Source organism: Jaculus jaculus, chromosome 8, assembly GCF_020740685.1.
Source record: "Jaculus jaculus isolate mJacJac1 chromosome 8, mJacJac1.mat.Y.cur, whole genome shotgun sequence".
Taxonomy (NCBI): Eukaryota; Metazoa; Chordata; class Mammalia; order Rodentia; family Dipodidae; genus Jaculus; species Jaculus jaculus.
Window position 1 is genome coordinate 115939112 of NC_059109.1, and position 20403 is coordinate 115959514.

General features: G+C 49.3%; 1 protein-coding gene across 6 annotated transcripts in view; it reads left to right on the forward strand.

The window, feature by feature from the left end:
- The window catches only part of Epb41l1 (erythrocyte membrane protein band 4.1 like 1), a 148481-nt gene that overhangs the window by 13517 nt on the left and 114561 nt on the right, over positions 1–20403 (forward strand). The window contains exon 1 of one of the 6 annotated variants that reach the window (XM_045157501.1): positions 1596–1717. The exons of the other annotated variants lie outside the window; for them this stretch is intronic. The gene's annotated coding sequence lies outside the window, so the exon portion shown is untranslated. Of the gene's footprint in view, positions 1–1595; positions 1718–20403 lie in introns of those variants that run through there. 6 annotated transcript variants of the gene reach the window in all.

Sequence of the window (20403 nt, forward strand, 5' to 3'; positions counted from 1 at the left end):
TAGGCCAACGTTTGATGTCAGGTATCTTCCACAGTCACTTTGCCTCTTATTTTTTTATCTTTAAAGTATTTTTAGTTATGTATGTACTTATTTATTTGAGAGAGAGGGAGGAAGAGAGGGAGAGAATGGGTGCACCAGGGCCTCTAGCCACTGCAAAGTAATCCCAGACGCGTGAGCCACCTTGTGCATCTGGCCTAGGACCACCGCCCAGGAGCACTAAGGGATGAGCCTATAAGCCTGTGGTGGGGCATGGAACTAGGCCTATGTTAGGGGCTGGGAGAAGGGTGAGACAGGTTCCAGGGGACCCAAGGAGGAGGGAAATGCCAAGCCAGTGTCAGGCTGGGAGCCATCTGTTGCCGGGGCTGTGTAATCCAGGTGAGTGGGTTGTGAGTGGGCTGAAGGCATCTTCATTCCAGGCTTTCCTTCCGGAAAAGGAGAAAGGAGCTTATAGGTGGGAGCCAGAGGCATGTTGGGATGTGTGGGGAAGTCAGGGGGTGGCCCCCAGAAGAGAAGGCTGTTGCCAGGCAGCAAGATTCATGCAAGCCCGCATGAGAGCCGTGCGGCACACGGTGACTGTGGGCCTGGTCCTGTCGGGCCTGTGCTGGGGCAGGACCACCTCCGCTGGAAGAAGCCAAGGCTCCTGAGGTCCTGGCGAGCAGGACTAGAGTCAGGAACAGCTTCCAGGGCTGGGGGGGGGGGGGGACTTCAAAGTCACGTTCAAATACTAGCGTGCCCGGGTGGGTGGTGTCCCAGGCTGGATGGGGTCAAAGTGCTCAAGAAGTACCCAGCCCAAACCCACTCTTCCTTCCCTCCTTCTCTGCCAATCTGCCCACGTAGCAGGCCTGTTTCATTCTAGTTTTCCCCCACCCTTTATTTGTTGATTGAAAATATTTATTGAGGGGCTGGAGAGATGGCTTAGTGATTAAAGCACTTGCCTGTGAAACCTAAGGACCTAGGTTTGACTCCCAGAGCCCATGTGAGCCAGATGCGCAAGGTGGCGTATGCATCTGGAGTTTGTTTGCAGTGTCTAGAGGCCCTGGCATGGCCATACTCTCTCTCTGTGTGTCTCTCTCTAATAAATAAATATAATTAAAAATTTAAAATCTTAGAAAAGTATTTATCGTGCCAGGCATGGTGATGCACGCCTTTAATCCCAGCACTCAGGAGGCAGGGGTAGGAGGATTGCCCTGAGTTCGAGGCCACCCTGAGACTCCATAGTGAATTCCAGGTCAGTCTGGGCTAGAGGGAGCCCCTACCTCAAAAAACAAAACAAACAAACAAACAAACAAAAAATCGACTGACCACCGGCTTTGGGTTAGGTACTGTCCCCAACTTCATGGAGGGCATTTATACCACAGCCCCTCAGGCATCTGGAAGGGCAGGGTTCTCCCTCTTCTTGGCCTCCAGTCCCCTTTTAAGTCCCTCTACTTCCAGATGGGACTTTTTGCTGGAGCTACCTCCTGCTGAACTGGAAACCCATCAGAGTTAATTGTTAAACCTAGTAACTGGCGAGTTTCACCCTGCTGGGCTAGCTGGAGGGGCTGCACTGTGCCGGGTGCAGCTCTCCAGGAGAGGGGTGGAGTCACCCAGGATTTTCTGGCCTGTACCTGCCACCTCTTCCCTACTCTGGGATCTGGCCCCAGGGCCCTTCCCTCCCCAGGGGACAGCTTGCCACTTGGACCCTTTCCTCTGCCTCCAGCAGAGGTGACCCTGGGAGGTGAGTACTGGCTCTGGCCCCGGTCCAAGGGTCTTTGCCTGAGTGCTCCTAGGGAGGCTGGTGGACCCACCCAGCATGTAGGCAGCCAGTGGACTGAGCAGGCCTTGCCTCCTGCCAGGGATCAGTGGGGAGAGTTAGGGTGGAGTCACTTAGGTGGCCTTAACCTTCTACAAAGCCTCCACCCAACTCGGTGGGACTGTGTGTGTGACGGGGGAGTGAGAGGCTGTCTCCTGTTTAGTTTCTTCATTGGGTTTCCTGTTCTGGGATCTTCTTGTCACTAGACTGTGGGAGTAGGTTCCCTGATGATAGGGCAAAGGGGCCTCTGCCAAGTTTTAGGGGACAGAGCCGCAGCTTCCATGTCAGCAGGCCCTGTCAAAGCTGGTGACCTTGGGCACGAGGGCTACCTCTCTAAATCACAAAGTCATCCTTTGAACAAGGAGCACTCAGATCCCTCTGTCACCAACACGGTGAATACTCAGATGCAGATTCAACCAGGCCTCCGGGCGTTCGCTTTGGGCCAGAGCCAAGGAGACTCCCAACCCACTCCCCCAAGCGAGCAGCTGGTAGCTGATATGGAAAGGTAACCACAGTCCCCACACAGCTCCGAGTCACATGTGGTTACTGAGACCAAGGAACTGAATTTTACATTGTGTTGAATATTTAATTTCATTTGATTTTAATCAGACATTCAAATCAATACGCAATTCAGTTATGGACAAACTTAGATTCATGAGTATATGGTTTGAATGGTAAAGGGTAAGAAAATCTAAGTATTTGATGAGAATCTAACATTTGAATCATGATGTGCTGTACATATAAAATACACACTGGATTTAGAAGACAGCCATGAAAAAAAAAAGAAGATAAACTGAGTGGTTTTGTACCCCTTTAGTCCCAGCACTTGGGAAGCTGAGGTAGGAAGAGTACTGTGAGTTTGAGGCCAGCCTGGGCTGCAGAGTGAGCTCCAGGTCAGCCTGGGCTAGAGTAAGACCTTCCTTAAAACCAACAACAACAACAACAACAAAAACCCACGAAGAATGTAAGGTATATAAATATATCTTTATATTGCTTGCCTGTTGAAATTGATATTGGGTAAAAACATTAAAATTAATTTCACCCATTTCTTTATTCTCTTTTAAATGTGGCTAATGGAAAAGATTTTTATTACTTGTTTAGCTTGCATTATATTTTTTCTGTGTGTGTGTGTGTGTGTGTGTGTGTGTGTGTGTGTGAGACAGAATCATTATGTTGCCCATATTTGTCTCAAAACTCCTAGACTTCAGTGATTCTTTTGCCTCAGTCTGCCCAGTAGCTGACATTGTGATGGCAGGTGACATTGTGTCCAGTCTCATATTCTATTTCTTATTTTTCTTTTTTTTAAATTTTTTTTGTTCATTTTTATTAATTTACTTGAGAGTGACAGAGAGAAAGAGGCAGATAGAGAGAGAGAGAGAGAGAGAGAGAGAGAGAGGGAGAGAATGGGCGCACCAGGGCTTCCAGCCACTGCAAACGAACTCCGGACACGTGCGCCCCCTTGTGCATCTGGCTAACGTGGGTCCTGGGGAATCTAGCCTCGAACCAGGGTCCTTAGGCTCCACAGGCAAGCGCTGAACCACTAAGCCATCTCTCCAGCCCTTATTTTTCTTTTTTAAAAGTATCTCTGTGTGTATATGATGTGTGTGTGTGTGTGTGTGTGTAGGTCAGAGGACAAGTGGAAGTATTGCTCCTCAGCAACCTCCGTGCTTGAGAACGGATCTCTTGTGGTTCACTACTGACCCACGAGCTCCTGGGAGACTCTCCTGTCTCTGCCTCCCATCTTGCTTTAGGAAGGCTGGGATTACAGCCACTCACTATTGCATCCACTTTACATGGGCTCTGGGGATCTTAACTCAGGTTCATCAGGCTTGCCCAGCAAGTGTTTTGTTTTCTTTCTTTTTTTTTTGGTTTTTCGAGGTAGGGTTTCACTGTAGCCCAGGTTGACCTGGAATTCACATTGGAGTCTCAGGGTGGCCTCGAACTCACGGCAATTCTCCTACCTCTGCCTCCCGAGTGCTGGGATTAAACGCATGCGCCACCACGCCCGGCCCAGCAAGTGTTTTTATCCGCTGAGCCATGTCCCCAGCTCTTGCATTCTCTTTTTATTGGATGTGGTAGCCAGAGTTCACTTGGACACATCTGTATAATAATGTGGGACTGTAACGGCTAGTTATGTGAGGCAGTTTAGGGGAGATAACACAGGCCAGATATTCCCTATCTCAGCCCCAGCTCTGGGCCATGCCCCTTGACGGGATCTCCTCCCAGACAACTCCAAAGCCCCCAAGATAAGGTAGTTTCTCATGCGTTCTCATCGTGGCGATGCCACTTGCTCTTTGTGACACTGGGCACTTTGCTGTCAATTGAGACTAATGGCGATTGAGAAATAATCCAAGGGAGCAGCTAGCACGGTGCCTGCACATCCGAACAGCCTCGGAATGGCAGTGGGGGCAGCTGCCGTGGCAGGCACTTGTGCAGCAGCAGCTGCTGCTGCAGCCAGAAGCTTGGGTTTTGTTGTGCCCCTTGTCTGGATGGACTGTAGACCGAGGATGGGAAGCCAAGGGCGCTTTGTGGGACACCTCAAGAAATGGCTTGCCTTTAAGGGAGCTCCTTGGAACTCCCTTTCTGTCAGTGATCGCACAAAGATGAGTGCCCATTTTACAGATGAGGAAGTGGAGGAGAAGTCACCTAGCTGGCCTGCAGTTGCAGGACTTCCCAACCTTGTTGTGATGATATTGGAGTCTGTCCTTCCCGCCGCTATGGAGGCAGGGACCGGGAGCTGCTAAGGAATGGTATTATTAGTCTCTTATAACTGAAAGTCTTTTTTGTTTTATTTTTTATTTTTATTTTGGAGAGAGAGAGAGAATAGCGCACCAGGACCTCAGCCACTGCAATGAAACTCCAGATGCTTGCGCCACCTAGTGGACTTGTGCAACCTTGCTCTTGCCTCACCTTTGTGCGTTTGGGATCTGGAGAGTAGAACATGGGTCCTTAGGCTTCGCAGGCAAGCGCCTTACCTGCTAAGCCAGCTCTCCAGCCCTGAAAGTCTTTTTCTGCAATGCGTGGATATGCATATGTGGTTCACATGTATGTAGATGAGCATGCATGTGTGTGTGGAGGCTGAGGACAACCTCAGGCGTCATTCTCTGGTGTGCCATCCACCTTCTTGAAACAGGGTTTCTCGCCGGCCTGGATCATACCAGTTAGGGTCGACTGACTAGCCAGTGAGCCCCAGGGACCTGCCTGTCTCCACCTTCCCCAGTGCTGAGATTACAAGCATGAGCCACCATGCTCAGCATTTTATGTTGGTAGTAAGGGTCAAACTCAGGTCTTTTTGCATGCAAGGCAAGCACTTTACCTAGTGAGCTAGTTCCCCAGACCTTGTTTTGTTTAATCAAGGCAAGCTCTCATTGTGTAGCTCCTGGCTAGCCTAGAATTTGCTATGTAGCCCAGGCTGACCTTGAACTGGCAGTGATCCTCCTGCCTCTGCTTTTGAGTGTGGGTCAACATGTCTGACTCTGAAGGGGCCCTTAGAACCATTTAGTATAGCTGTACCTTTCTGGAGTTAAAGAGACAAAGGAGAGGGACAGAGAGAGAGAGAAAGAGAGAGAGAGAGAGCGAAAGAGAGAGAGAGCGAAAGAGAGAGAGAGAGAGAGCGCACACACTCAGAGGCAGGCCTAGGATCACATAGCAAGATGATGGCCAATCTGGAGCTGCCAGTGTTTGTTTAAAGCCAGCCCTCTGCTCCTCTCCGGCCCCCTCCCCTCCTGCTCAGTCCCGGGAGAGGGCTTCTGAGAAAGAGGCTTTTGTTTCACCAGTTCCTTCTGGTTTCCTCTTAAGGTAGTTGCACATGTGGGCAAGCTGCATGTACACTCGCACACACGCGTGCTCGAGCACACACACACACACCACTTCTTGATTTGCATTCATCCCCATTTCACACTCCGAAATTGAAAGCGGCTCCATGTCTATCTACTGTCTGGATACCACAGGGACACCATAGGCTTTCTCACCGAGGCTTGTGTTCAAATAATTCCCTCTCCTAAGGATCAATCTCTGTGTCCTTGGAATTGTGTGTGCACGTGTGTGTGGTGTGTATGTGTGGGTGTGTGTGAGTGTGGGTATGCGTGGCCTGTGGCTCCCGTGTGGAGATGAAAGTACAACCTCAATGCTGTTTTGAGGCAAGGGGCTCTTAATACACTGCTGAATCTGCCAGGTTAGCTGGCCCCTAACTTCTTGTCCCTACCTCTCTTCTCCTCCTAGGCACCCTGGGATTGCAATCACCCACTGCACTGTCCAGCTATATGTGAATTCTGGGGATCTAAACTCAGGCACTCATGATTGCATGGCAGTCACCATCCACTGAGCTAATTCTCTAGCTACATTTGGATTTTTTGTGTTTTGTTGTTTGCTTTTGAAATTTCTATTTATTTATTTGAGAGCAACAGAGAGAGAGAGGCAGAGAGAGAGAGGCAGAGAGAGAGAGAGAGAGAGAGAGAGAGAGAGAGAGAGAGAGAGAATGAATGGGCGCGCCAGGGCCTCCAGCCGCTGCAAACGAACTCCAGACGGGTGTGCCCCCTTGTGCATCTGGCTAACGTGGGTCCTGGGGAATTGAGCCTCGAACCGGGGTCCTTAGGTTTCACAGGCACGTGCTTAACCACTAAGCAATATCTCCTGCCCTTGTTTTGCTTTTTGTATATAAGGTCTCACTCTAGCCCAGGCTGACCAGGAATTCACTATGTAGTCTCACGCTGGCCTCAAACTCTTAGTAATCCTCCTACCTCTGCCTCCCCAGTGCTGGGATTAAAGGTGTGTGTCACTATGCCCAGTCCATGTGGAACATTTTTAATGTTCTATTTTTCATTCATTTATTTATCCGAGACAGAGAGGGGCAAGACAGAGAGAGGATGGGCACACCAGGGCTTCCAGGCACTGCAAGCGAACTCCAGATGCATGTGCCACCATGTGCATATGGCTTACAAGGGACCTGGAAAATCAAACCTGGGTCCTTAGGCTTCAAAGGCATGTGCCTTAACCACTAAGCCATCTCTCCAGCCCCCATGTGGAATTTTTTTAACCTCCTTTTTCTTATCCAAAAAGAAAGAATCAAAATACTGTGCATGTGTGCCGGAGTGCTGGGATTAAAGGCGTGTGCCACCACACCTAGCTTAAGTCTCCATTTATTTGCAAACATAGAGAAAGATACAGAGAAGAGAGACAGAGAGAATGGGTGTGCCAGGGCCTCTAGCCACTGCAGCCGAACTCCAGATGTGTGTGCCACTTTCTGCGTCTGGCTTTATGTGGGTACTGGGGAATCAAACTCAGGTCATTAGGGTTTGAAGGCAGGCATCTTAACCACTGAGCCATCTCTCCAGCCCCCATCTAGGTCTTTATCCTTCCTTCTGATTCTGCCACAGCCACTCTTGCCTTCTTTTCAGTCCCTCCTCTACTCTGAGAGTCAATAGCGTCCTAGTGCTCTTAGAATGAAGACTCAATCTCACCTTAGCCTCCACAGCCAGGCCCCGCAGTTTCATTACCTGCCCTTTTACTGTCTGCAAGTCAGTCCCCTAGTCTTTCTGTTTAACAGGTTCAGCAACTTCCCTAAGCTCCCAAGAGTCCAGTGGCGCCTCACATGCTAAGGGGCTAACTGTGTCTCCTCGGTCCAGGTGCCCGGCTGAGGACATCTTCCCCAGAGAGCTGGGGTGCAGAGGAGGGGTGAGTGACCCAGAGGCTCCGCCTCATCACCTGCTTTCATTGAGGTCCGGCCCAGAGGTCTTCCTGGCCACTGACTCTTGATGGTTCTGTGATTGCCTGAGTAGCTTGAGGGTTTGTCTAGGCCACAGGTTTCTTCTGGGGTTGACTGAGGCTCTGCCTGGGTTGGGCTTTTTGGAGGCGGGGCTCAAGGGCTCTGTGTTGGCAGCATGCTCCGCCTGTCTTGCTTCTCCGCACCACCAAGGCTGGCGTCCTGCTGGAAGCTGGATCCACTAGCCCTGGAGCCTTTGCTTTCTTTCACTCAACCTCTGCTCAGTGTAGGCTAGACTCATGAGGGGATGGTTTTGTTGAGCGCTGCCACTGAGTATTCACTGAGTATGGATCCAGAGATATTTTCATTGTCTAGCCAGGAGCTGGGGAGGGTCAGAATAAATGATTTTTCTTTCTTTCTTTCTTTCTTTCTTTTTTTTTAACTTTCCAGCAAGGAAATCCTCCTTCTAAATGACCCCCCTCTTACTCCCCCCCCCCCACAGTCTGGAAAATAGCTAAATAGGATGTAACCCCTGTTGAAGTTGGAGTAGGGCTGGGGACTCTTTCTAAACCCTGAAGCCAGACAGAACTAAAGCCCTTGCCTTGGTCTCGGGCAAGAAACGTTGAAAATCACTGGCTCAGCCAGGCATGGTGACATATCCGCGTAGTGCCAGCACTGAGAAGGTTGAGTCCCAGACCCGAGTCAAGTGACAAGACCCTGTCTCAAAACAAACAAAAACAGAAAAGAAAGAACCCCGCTGACTCAGGACTGGGTGAGGCAGGGTGAGACCACAGAGAGGGCACCGAGAGGGCACCAAGACAGTGAAGTTACATTGAGAAATTGCCAAGTAACATGCAGCTGCCGTCGTGGGGTCATTCATTAGTAAGGCATGGCTGCCAGAGCTATGATGTTATTTTAGAACCTTCTGGTTTTAGTGTTGGATAGATGTGAGGTACCTTTGCATTCCTAGAGAATTGCTCCCGTGTGTGTGTGTGTGTGTGTGTGTGTGTATGAGGGTGGGAGGTGGGACTGAACCAGGCTGGGCCAGGTAGAATGAATGGTTAACAGTTCTTGAACATATCATTCCTGGTAGTGGGAGTAGAGGTCGTGTTAGCTCCATTTAAGAGGAGTGATTTGGTTCCTTCCTGCCAGCACACGGGCCCCACGGAGATCTCTGGGCAGGAAGCTCAGGGAACAAGGGATCCTCTGTCCACAGCCCCAGCATAGGCAGGACAGGGGAGGTGGATTAGGAGTTCCCGGGAGGGGGCCTGCCCAGCGGTTCCCTGACATTTGGGCAAGCCTTTGGTTATGTATGCATGGGGATGTGGGGGCTCGGGAAGGGGAGCTTCATGCATCTATTCCATATGTTCCTCAAGCTTCCCGAAGCCCTCCAAGGAAACAGGCTGGGAGGCAAAGCGACTGTGCAGGAATCAGAGTGGAGAAAGAGGAGGCTGTAGGTATTAACCACCATCTCTTTCCTGACAGAACCAGGAAATGTGAGAGGGAATGGCTTTTCACTGGCAGCCTGGTAGTGTGGAGGCCATGGGCCTATACGTCAGAGCCTCCCATCCAAGTACTTGCCCTGCAGCCTTGGCCTTGTTAATTTCCCTTTCCGGGCTTCACTTTCCCATTCTGTAGAGTGCACATAAACACATTGATCTGCAGGCTTTGCAGGTGTCTTTAACTGCTGAGCCATCTCCTCAGCCTTTGGTCACTTCTTGTTGTTTTTTTTTTTAATTTATTTGAGAGAGAGAAAGAGGCCAGGGGGGTGGGATTGGTATGCCAGGGCCCCCAGCCATTGTGAACAGACTCCAGGTGCATGCGCCCCCCTTGTGCATCTGTCTTACGTGGGTCCTGGAGAGTTGAACCAGGATCCTTTGGTTTTGCAGACAAACACCCTAACCACTAAGTCATCTCTCCAGCCCCACTTCTTTTTTTAAATTAATTAACTAATTAACTTTTGAGGAAGAAGAGAGATAGACACACACACACACACACACACACACACACACACACACACAGAATGAATGAATATATGTGTTCACCAGGGTCTTTCATTACTGCAAACGAACCTCAGATGCATACACCACTTTGTACATCTGGCTTTAGTGGCTACTGGGGGATTGAACTCGGCCTGGCAGGCTTTTGCACACAAGTGCTTTAACCTCTGAGCCATCCCCCTAGCCCACAGGGTCTCTTCTCTGTTATTCACCAGTGCATAGGCAAGGCTAGCTGTCTTCTGGGTGTCCAGGATCATCCTGTCTTCACCTCCCATCGCATCGTAGAAGGCTGGGATTAAGATGCTTACTACTGGGTGTGGCTTTATGTGGGTTTTGGGGATCTGAACTCCAGGGCTTTTACCTGTCTCAGCCCCGTGGTTCCTTTTTTATTTATTTTATTTGTTTACTTATTTATTATAGTTTATTTATTTATTTGGGAGAGAAAGTGAAAGAGGTACATAGAGAGAAACAGAATGGGCATTCCAGGGCCTCTAGCCATTGCAAACGAACTCCAGATGCATGTGCCCCTTTGTGCATCTGGCTTACATGGGTCCTGGGGAATCAAACCGAGGTCCTTAGGCTTTGCAGGCAAACACCTTAATTGCTAAGCCACTTCACCAGCCATCCTTCTTTATTTTCATTTATTTATTTATTTATTTTTATTTTAGAGAGAGAAAATTGGTGTGCCAGGGCCTCAGCCACTGAAGTCAAACTACAGATGCTTGCACCACCTAGTGAGCATGTGCAACCTTGCGCTTGCCTCACCTTTGTACATCTGGCTTACTTGGGATCTGGAGAGTTGAACATGAGTCCTTAGGTTTCTCAGGCAAGTGCCTTAACTGCTAAGCCATCTCTCTAGCCCTCCTTATTTATTTATTAATATTTTATTTTTATTATTTATTTATTTATTTTTTGGTTTTTCAAGGTAGGGTCTCACTCTAGTCCAGGCTGACCTGAAATTCACTGTGTAATCTCACGGTGGCCTTGAACTCATGGCAATCCTCCTGCCTCTGCCTCCCGAGTGCTGGAATTAGAGGCATGTGCCACCATGCTTGGCTTTTCCTTTTCTATTTATTTATTTTCTATTTTTCCTTATTTTTTGGTCATTCTGGGATTTTTTTTTTTTTTTTTTTTGGTTTTTCAAGGTGGGGTCTCACTGTGGCCCAGGTTGACCTAGAATTAACTATGTAGTCTCAGGGTAGTCTCGAACTCTTTGCTATTCTCGTACCTCTGCCTCCTGAGCACTGGGATGAAAGTCATGTACCACCATGCCCAGTTTTCATTCTGGCAATGTTTTTTTTTGGGGGGGGGGTGTTCAAGGTAAGATTTACTCTAGTCCAGGCTGTCCTGGAATTCACTGTGTAATCTCAGGGTGGCCTCGAATTTACAGCAATCCTCCTACCTCTGCCTCCCAAGTTTTGGGATTAAAGGCGTGCGTCCCCACGCCCGGCTCATTCTGCGAATTTTCATCTGTGCTAGGCAAGTGCTTTACCATCAAGTTATACCCCTTAATGTTCAAGTGAATATCAGTGAGAACATGCATCTCTTTAGGCAGGACAGACCCACGGGCTGTTTGTTTTTGCAAACTGGGGATGGAGCAGTGCCCTACATATGTTAGGCAAATGCTCTACCAATGAGCTCCATCCTCCCACGACAGCATTTGTAACAGCTTGGCTGCTTGAACTGGGGAGAGCTTACCCAGAATCCTGCCCTCCCTGTTGCCCTTTCTTTCTTTGCATTTGGAGGTTTTTCCAAAAAGTTACCCAGGGCACTAAGAGGCAATGACTAAAGACTGCTAGGTCGGGATGCTTCTTGAGAACATGCCTTGTAAACTGACCATGAAGTTGGATGGGAGGGGTTGGGCTCAAATACACAGGGGTAGTTCTAACACTGGCCTCTACCTGGCCTTGCCCCTGGCTGGCACAGACCTGATCCTAGCTGTCCTGGGGGCAGTTCGTAAGATTGAAGGATGAGGCATCAGGTCAAGTTGCCACCTCTCCCCCACTACTGCTAGTTTCTCGCCTTGCAGCCATCTGCTAGCCCCAGTTTAGCAGTCCAAACAGAAAGAGAGGACAGTTTTCTTCTAGGGTCTGTCTGTCAGTCCAAGGGAAGGACTCTGGTTGCATCCTTGATATGGGGATATTCTGAGTGGCCAGGCCTGGATCAGGTGCCTGCCCATGTGTCTAATGGAAGGATGAGGCTACTACCAGGCCAGGAAGATGCAGGCTGCTGGGCAAACAGACCCCTGGATGAATCACACTAGGATATTAGCAGAGTACCAGTTGTAGGTGAGAAGCTCATAGGCCTACAAGGGGCCAAAATGCTCCACTTCTATGTTGGACTTAATGTGGGGCCTGGAGACTTGAACATGACTCATAAGGTTTCGCAAGCAAGCACCTTAACTGCTAAGCCATCTCTCCAGCCCCATCTTCAGCCTTTAGTTGTCCTGTTTTATGGGTGGTTAACTGAAAGCTCAGCTATGGTAAGTGACTTACTTTATTTTTTATTTTTGTTTATTTTTATTTATTTATTTGAGAGCGACAGATGGAGAGAGAAAGAGGTAGATAGATAGAGAATGGGCATGCCAGGGCCTCCGGCCACTGCAAACGAGCTCCAGATGCGTGTGCCTTTTTGTGCATGGCTTACATGGGTCCTGGGGAATAGAGCCTTGAACCAAGGTCCTTGAGCTTCACAGGCAAACACTTAACCACTAAGCCATCTCCCCAGCCTATAAGTGACTTCCTTAAGAACACATATCTAGCAAGCGGCAGAGCAGAGCTAGAAGGTTTCAGTGCACAAGAATCCTGTTCTTTCTATTATTGCCCAGTGTTGGCCACTATGGGGAGCCTTGGGGCTAGCCTGTCTGTCCACCTTCCCTCCAGGACGCTCACCCACTCAGATCTAGCCCAGTGTGGGGGGTCGTGTCCTCAGAGGAAAGCCTCACCCACCACTGGGTACTTCAGGCTTCTGAGATCTGCTTCCACCTTGCTGCTGTCACCAGTCTTAGCTGATGGCACAAGCCAGGCTTTTCTTTCCAACAAGGTGGCCATGGTTGGTTGTGAGGTGGAGACATGGAGTTCAGCAGGCTATCCAGGGAGCGGATAGGGAAACTGAGGCCATGGTCAGCAAGTTGCTTCAGTCAGGGCAGCTGGAGAGGCCCAGCTAGGAAGAGGCTGAGCCTGTGCTGATGGGGTGGGCCCCTTTCCCAGGAAAGCCTGCAGCTTCGTTTTCCTAAGTGGAACACGGCATGTGTTTACCCTGCGCTCCACTTTGGTCCCAGAGAAAATTCTAAGGGAGCTAAGGAGATGGCTCAGCAGTTAAAGGCATTGGCTTGCAAAGCCTGTCAACTTGGGGTTTGATTTCCCAGTACACACATAAAGCCAGCTGCACAAAGTGGCACATGCATCTGGAGTTCATTTGTAGCAGCAAGAGAGTCTGGGTGTGCCATACTCTCCCTCCCCACCCTCTCTCTCTCTTTTTTTTTTTTCGAGGTAGGGGTCCACTCTAGCTTGGGCAGATCCGGAATTAATTATGCAGTCTCAGGGTGGCCTCAAACTTGAACTCACAGCGATCCTCCTACCTCTGCCTCCTCAGTGCTGGGATGAAAGGTATGTGACACCACCCCCAGCTCCCTCCCCCCTCTCTTGAAAAAATAGATAGATAATACAAATAAATTCTTTCTAAAAATTATTTATTTACTGTGCATCTGGCTTATGTGGGTACTAGGGAATCAAACCTGGGTCCTTTGGCTTTGCAGGCAAACACCTTAACTGCTAAGTTATCTTTCCAGCCTGTTAATACAAAGAATTTCTTCTGTGGTTTCCCAGAAAAGTGGTGCAAACCAGAACCAGAGACCTGGGCCTCTACGAACACTGAGGGCTCTTACTAAGCCTAAGTGTGACCTTGGGATTATTGTGATAGTTGTGCCACTCTGTAAACACAGTAAAGCCATGAAATTGTATGTTTTAGAGTGAGTGATAAAGTTTGGGCTTGGTGGATGGCTTAGCAGTTAAGGTGATTTCCTGCAAAGCCTAAGGACCCACGTTTGGATTCCCCAGGACCCAGGTACAGCCAGATGCACAAGGTGGCGCATGCATCTGGAGTTTGTTTGCAGTGGCTAAGACCCTGACGAACCCATTGTCTCTCTGCCTCTTTCTCTCTCTTAAATAAATAAATAGACTATTTTAAAGTGGTAAAGTTTATGGCTTGTGAATATTTCAAAAACATATTTTATTTTTTTAAAAAAGAGAGTAACTAGAATTATGTTAGAGCAAACTCCACACATGCTAGGTGTTCAACAGATATTAAAAAATGAGCATAGCCTTGTATAAAGCACGTGTTTGATCCTCATGGCAACCTTGAGAAGGATGTAGGACAAACATAATAGCCCCCATTTAACAGATAAAGAAATGGGGACCAGGAAAGATTAAATGACTCATTCAAAACAATTTATTTATAGAGTTGGGAAAGGTTTTTTGCCACCTCATCCAACCCTTGGTTCACTAAGGCCTGCCTGGGCACCACCTCTTCTGCAATTGTGCAATCATGGGGAATGGATGGTTCAATGTGACCAGCCTTCTCTTTCCTCCACTAGCCTAGAGAGTTGGATGAAAAGCTAAGATAATGCAATGGATGCTCAGATGTGCGCTCAGGGACTCTGGGTGTCTTTTGGGGCCCTGGCCAGGCCTAAGGAGAGCAAGGTGACTATCCATAAGGATGACTGCTAACTGTACCTGGAAAGATGGTCACACATGGGCCAAGTAGGCAGAGAAGGGTGGCAGTGAGGTAGCTTTGATAAGAAGAGGATGCTAGCCAGGCATAGCGGTACACATCTCCCATCCCAGCTACTGGAGAGATTAAGGCAGGAGGGTCACTTGAGCTCAGAAATTCTAGACCAGGGCGGGAGAAATGGCTTAACAGTTAAGACTAAGGCCTTAGGCCTGAGAAGCCTGAGGACCCAGGTTCAATTCTCCAGGTCCCATGTAAGCCAGATGCACAAGGGGGCACATGCTTCTGAAGTTCGTTTGCAGTGGCTGGAGGCCCTGGCACACCCATTCTCACTCTCTCTCTCTCTCCCTCTCTCTGTCACTAATAAATAAATAAAAATAAATAAAAAAAAGTTCTAGACCAGCCTGGACAACACAGCAAGACCCTGTCTCAAACAATAGGATGGGGGTAATTAATTAGAGTTTCTGATGAATTATAAACAGAGGAGGAACAGTGAGGGGTCATTCACCTCCCTCTAGCTGGGCAGGCCCATATCAGCCCATTCTTCAGTACTGTTCTCCTCACCTGCCCTCCTCCTCTGCCCACTTGGCACTGACCACAGGCTGGGCCTGGTGGAGCTGAGCCGCAGCTCAGTTGTCTTGCCCTGTCCAGACAGAGCTCACCCCTTGCTTCACCAACTCAAGTGACTGTCCACTCTAAGCCAGCCCCTGATGTTGCTGTCCTGGCCTTGGACAGGGTAACAGCTGCCAGGAACATGACTAGGAGCTAATAATCATTCAAACTAATAAACTGGTAAGTGCTTTGTGTCTTGTCTCGCTTGTTTCCTCCTGACCCTAAGAGATAAGCAATAGTATTGTCTCCAGTGGGCTAACAAGGAAACCAGAACATGGAAAGTTCTCATGCACAGAAAAGTCTCATCATTGGCTAAGCGTCGGTAGAGCTGGAGCCAAAGCCCGAAGTTATGCTGACCCTCTGGCTACTGGCTTTAGACATACCAAAGGAGCACGCAATCTAGCTAAGTCACACAAATTTCCTGTTGGGTCAAAGACCATATTAGCCTGAGGTAAAACTCCAACCTTTTCCAATCAGAAGAGAGAGGTAAGCCAGCCTAGGATGACTGAGGAGGCTTCTTCAAAGGGTTAGAGATGAACCCTGAGGTCACTGTGTTTGTGACTGTGCAGTCTGGGTACAGTAAGTTGCTGAGGGCACAGGGGCTGGTTCATGAACCCGCTCAGCTATTCACAAGTTTGCACATAGCCTTGAACCAGTCCTTTCCCCTCTCTCAACTTCATTCTTTCCAGCCCCCTTTTTTATTTTAGAGAGAGAGAGAACTGGCCTGCCAGGGCCTCAGCCACTGCAGACACTTGTGTCACCTTTTGTGTGTTAGGCTTACATGGGATCTGGAGAATTGAACATGGGTCCTTAGGCTTCACAGGCAAGCGCCTTAACTGCTAAGCCGTCTCTCCAGCCTTCAGCCCCCTTTTTAAGAAAGGCTTGTTTGCTCACTTGAGAGAGAGAGAGAGAAAAGTATGGGCATGCCAGGGCCTCCTGCCACAGCAAATGAACACCAGGTGTATGTGTCACTTTGTGCATTGGGCTGTACGTGGGCATGGGTAATTGAACCCAGGCCATCAGCTGGAGCCTCTTGGTCCATGGCAGGGGTATGGGATGGCTTGCTTACTTGACAACACAGAGAATCAGGGGCAGCTAGAACAATCTCCCCAAAACAGCATCACCAGCTGGGGACCAAGTGTTCAAACATGAGCTTGTGGGGGCATTTCCCATTCAGACCCTAATGGCCAATTATCTCACTAGATGCCTGGAGAGGCCAAGATCCAGGAAGGACAGCAAATGGTTTTAGTCACCAGTAGACGACAGCGGTCTTTGTTTCAAAGGGGCTGACCAGCTGTGGCACGGGGCAGCGTCATAAAGCTAGGAGAGCCGATGCTGCCTCCTTCCCAGTGTGCCCCAGGAACCAGGGTGGGGAAGGTCTCAGGAAAGGTCTGAGTGGATGACCTGGGCAGGTCTCTTCCTCCCTGTGTCTCAGTTTCCCCCTTTGATCTATGCTCATACTCCTTTATTATCCTCGTTTTCTTTTCTTTCTTTCTTTCCTTCTTTCTCTCTCTCTCTTTTTTTGGTTTTTCAAGTAGGGTCTCGCTCTAGCCCAGGCTGACCTGGAATTCACTATGTAGTCTCAGGGTGGCCTTGAACTCACAGCGATACTCCTACCTCTGTCTCCTGAGTGCTGGGATTAAAGACATGCGCCACCATGCCTGGCTTTATTCCTGGTTTTCTATGATCCATGAATGGGGAGTCGAGAGTCACAGCTTCCAAGTTTCCGTGGGGGCTCAGTCTTCTCATTTCTCCAGTGGGGACAGCAAAGACCTGTCAGAACCACCCACCTCAAAGGTTACTATTTGCAAGGGTCAGTGAAGTGACCACATTACCCTTGTTGTGGCAACTAGGGATTTGCTTTGACAAGGCAGCGTGCCTCTTCGGCCTCGGCGGTGGAGTTGCAGCATGAGCTCCATCCGGACGCTTCCCTGCATGGCAACCTCACGCCACACTGCTGTGAACTTCAATGCGGCGCTTCCCTTCTCTATCCCTCCGTTTGAGCCTCTGAGAAATCGAGGTGATGGTGCTGCTTGTTTCAGAGGTTACGGAGCTCCGATGAGAGAATCCACGAGGCCTGCTTAGGACTGTGTGTGCTGCCGTGTTGTGGGAAAACTCTGATAATGGGGACGATCACCGGCATTTAGATGTTAGGACTTGATGGGGTCAGTGGCCTAGTGATGGCAATGTCATTGTCAATAATCTCTCATGAGCCGGGCGTGGTGGCACACGCCTTTAATCCCAGCACATGGGAGACAGAGGCTGGAGGATTGCCGTGAGTTGAAGGCCACCCGGAGACTACATAGCGAATTCCGGATCAGCCTGAGCTAGTGAGATCCTACCTCGCAAAACCAAAATAATAGTGATAAAAATCATCATTATCTTATATGTTGGGCACTTTGCAGTGGTGTTTTGTTTTGTTTTGTTTTGTTTTGTTTTGTTTTTAATTTTTTTTAAATTTATTTATTTGAGAGCGACAGACACAGAGAGAAAGACAGATAGAGGGAGAGAGAGAGAATGGGCGCGCCAGGGCTTCCAGCCTCTGCAAACGAACTCCAGACGCGTGCGCCCCCTTGTGCATCTGGCTAACGTGGGACCTGGGGAACCGAGCCTCGAACCGGGGTCCTTAGGCTTCACAGGCAAGCGCTCAACCGCTATGCCATTTCTCCGGCCCTTGTTTTGTTTTTTTGAGGTAGGGTCTCACTCTAGCTTAGGCTGACCTGGCATTTACTATGTAGTCTCAGAGTGGCCTTCAATTCATGGTGATCCTCCCGCCTCTGCTGCCCGAGTGCTGGGATTAAAGGCGTGCACCACCATGCCCGGCCACTTTGCAGTTTACAAAGTTCACCAAGCATGCTCCCTTCCACCCCGGTGCATGCCCTTCAGAACCATGGGGAAGAGTCGGGAGAGACAGAAGCACCTGTATCTTACAGACGCGCTCATGAGTCCTAAGACGAGCCGGCAGGGTGCTCTCCCGACTTCAGCACGGGTCTTCTTGCTTTGAGACTCTTGTTGAGGTGCTGTGAAGAGTTTGCAGCATGAATGAGGAAGAGTGAGGTGATGCTGGGGAGTGAGTGAGCATGGGGACAGATCTCATGAGCTTGCCGAGTCACAGAAACACACACATACATTCAGATGAGATGGGGTGCGTATGGATGTAGGCAAAGTCTATATTTGGAGGCAGCCTGCACCTTTGGGCTCAGATTTTCAAAAGCTCTGGGCCCACAGCTGCTCAGTCACCAGATAGCCCTAGAGTCAAATTTTCTTTTTTCTTATCTGCTTCCTGCTTTCCTACCCTCTACCCCAGTTCATGGGCCTAGAAAACAACTCTTCCCCCAGTATTCCTCCACCGAGCTTTGGTTTAGGCAACACACCTTGACCAAGTTGCTGCCACATACCAGTGTCCCAGGTGCTGGCATAAGGAAGTGAATGGTACAGGTATGTGTGTGCTAAGTCTGTTTATCTCCCCCTAAGAATCATGTGCTGGCACCCTTGCCCCAAGGTGCTGGTGTTGGGAAATGGAGGCGTTGGAAGGGCATTAAGTCATGAAGACTCCTCCCTCAAGAATGGTACAAAGATCCTAGAGTGCAGGCTCGCCCCTTCTGTCATGTGAAGACCCATTGGAAGGTGCCAGCTGCAAACCTGAACACAGGCGCCTCACCAGACACTGAATCTTTTGGTGCTTTGGTCCTGGGCTTTCTAGCCTCCTGGAGTATGAGGAGTAAACCCACCGTGCCTAAGGGGCCGATCAGTGAGAATAGAACTTTGTACCATTTTCGGGCAGTTCCCAAGGAATAGTGAATTACTCACTCATTGTTGTGACCAAATACCTGACAAGAAGCAGTTTAAGGAAGGATGGATTTAGGCTGGAGAGATGGCTTAGTGGTTAATAGGCATTTGCCTGCAAAGTCAAAGGACCTCGGTTTGATTTCCCAGGACCCACGTAAGCCAGCATGCATCAGGAGTTCATTTGCAGTGGCTGGAGGCCCTGGAACACCCATTCCCTCTCTCTCTCTCAAATAAATAAGTTAAAAATTAAAAAAGGAGGGGAAGGATTTATTTTAGCCTACAGTCCCAGGGGATACAGTTCATCAGATGGGGAAGGCATGGCAGCAGGAACAAGAAGCTTACTGGTCACATTGGACTCATGGTCAGGAAGCAGAGTGCAAACAGGATGTAGGGAAGGTCTGTAAAACCTCAAGGCCCGCCCCCCAGTGACCCACTTCCTCCAGTATCCTAAAAGTCTAGTAATCTTCCCAACTGCAGCACCACCAGCTGGAGGACCAAATGTTTAAACACATGAGCCTACGGGGAACGTTTTAAGTTCAAACCACAACAGATAGGAAGGAAGGTAGCTCAGTTCCTTGATGCGATGGACGCTTTTGAATTTGGTAAAAAGCCTCCCATATAGAAGGTGGCATGTTCTGGGAAGCCCGTCTTGTGCTGTGGTCCCATCTTTGCCATGATCTTGCTTTGTGACCCTAGGTCAGTTCCAGCCTTTCTCTGATCTTCTCCTCCCCACCTTCTAAATGAGAGTTATACTTGAGATATGAGATAGCCCTGCTTTCCTGGCCTATGTGTCGTGTGCTCATAGGAAGGTGTCTTCCTGCCTGGCAGGTGGCTGGTGGTCCCACAAAATCTGAGGGTGATTTCTCTCACGATACTACCTTTCCCTGCCTTCCGTCTTATTTCTCACATAAGGCCCTGGATCTCTTGCTCAAGTGTCCAAAGCAGGAAAGGAAGTGGAGGTCAGGCCCTGATGTCCCAAAGGGACTTAACCCTGCTGAGCAGCATTCCTGGTTAGAGTTCAGCTGTGAGCGCCTCTCTCCAGTCTCCAGGCAGTAAGTAGAGTGCCTGCTGGCCTGGACGGACTCGTGGAGGAGGAGCCTGTCTGTGGCTTTCCCTGGCTCCTGCTGGTGGCTGCCTTCCCCCGGCCTCTGCTGCTTTGCCTGTTGTCCCTGGCAGGGGACTGGTTTGACAGGTTTTGCCACACCTGTGAGGGCTGCGGCGGGGGCAGAGCAAACCTGAGGAAGCAGTGTCACCCTGCCCTTGACCTCTGCCCCAACCCTAGCCTCACCTCAGCCGCTTTTCCTAAGGGAGGCTGCCTGAGCTGGGCTCTTACCACTTTTTCAGCCTGTGACTGTGGGTAAGTCCTATTCCTTTCTTGGACCCCAGTTTCTTCATCTGTACAGTGGGACTTTGGGCTCAGTGATCCCCACAATCAGGCTGCATTCTGTTATTTTAGTCAGAGTTCTGCCTTTTTTTCTTCTTTTCTCTTCTTTCTTTCTTTCTTTTCTTTTCTTTTTTTTTTTTTTTTTGAGGTAGGGTTTTGCTGTAGCCCAGGCGGACCTGGAATTCTCTTGGTAGTCTCAGGGTGGCCTTGAACTCACGGCGATCCTCCTACCTCTGCCTCCCAAGTGCTAGGATTAAAGGGGTGCACCATCACACCCAGCTCTTTTCTTTTTTCTTTTTTAATTTTTATTAACATTTTCCATGATTATAAAAAAAATCCCGTGGTAATTCCCTCCCTCACCCCCCAACACTTTCCCTTTTGAAATTCCATTCTCCAT